Source organism: Callithrix jacchus, chromosome 17 (assembly GCF_049354715.1).
Source record: "Callithrix jacchus isolate 240 chromosome 17, calJac240_pri, whole genome shotgun sequence".
In the NCBI taxonomy this organism is placed as follows: Eukaryota; Metazoa; Chordata; class Mammalia; order Primates; family Cebidae; genus Callithrix; species Callithrix jacchus.
In genome coordinates, this window is record NC_133518.1 from 63,094,976 (window position 1) to 63,095,989 (window position 1,014).

Sequence of the window (1,014 nt, forward strand, 5' to 3'; positions counted from 1 at the left end):
ACTGCAAAAAGTGGTTATCATCCCCATTTTATAGACAAAACAGGCTCAGAGAAGTTTAGAAGTAAAGGCCAGGCCAGGTGTGGCGGCTCATGCCTGTAATCTCAAAGGTGTGTGGAGAGGTCAGAAGATTGAGACCAGCCTGGTCCAAGTTCACACAACTCACAAGTAGAAGGATAAAGTCTATCTGTATTCAGAGGCTGGTTGTTCACCTTCACTACACAGACTTCCAATTTTTTTTTTTTTTTGCGAGCCAAATAATTTATTTCTTCATTTTTTGCATTTGAAGGACTCTTCGATGACATCCTTGGCCTGAGACTCCTTGCCATAGTCCTTAACTACTACACAACTGCAACCAACCACTTTACGGGGCTTCCCCTCTCTGTCAGTTTTACAGAGGCCTACCCATTCCCCTAGTTTCTTGTTGTCATCAACCTTAATTAGGTTGATCTGGTGTTAAGCACAAAGGGCCTCCACCAACTTGACATACATAGGCTCATCACAGTTGGATGCAAGCACACAAAGATGGGCTTGGCGCTTGTCTAAGGCTTTGGCAGCTTCGCGAATTCCACGTGCTAGGCCATCGTGGATGAGGGCGGTCTGCAGCACCTCTTGTAAAGCAGTATTAACGTCCATTATACCTCCAGCAGCAATGCCTTCCTCGGCCATGGCGGTGGGTTACGGGTGAAGCGGAATATTGAATGCACCCAAGCCCCTGCCTCCGCACGACTCGGTGGCGGCAGGGAAAGACTTCACTCAATAAACACTGATGGAACCCTTTTGTGTCCCTGTGGACCAGGCAAAGAGGATTTTGTTTTGTTTTGTTTTGTTTTTTACCTAAACCAGTAGGCTTTGAGAGTAGCTTGTAGACAGCTGGAGAATATGTGAGAAGGTCAGAGGCTTGAAGTTTCCTTAACAAAACCTTGAGACAGATGCTTCTTGTGGGAAGATAACTTTTATCCATCCCTCTCCCCATCAGAGAATGTTGGAGGGGTCAGATGGAAGGGGTCCAGGTGT

At 46.5% G+C, this 1,014-nt stretch overlaps 1 pseudogene; it reads right to left on the reverse strand.

The window, feature by feature from the left end:
- Nucleotides 1-236: 236 nt before the first annotated feature.
- On the reverse strand, nt 237-688 carry LOC100395289 (small ribosomal subunit protein eS12 pseudogene; annotated as a pseudogene).
- Nucleotides 689-1,014: the final 326 nt, after the last annotated feature.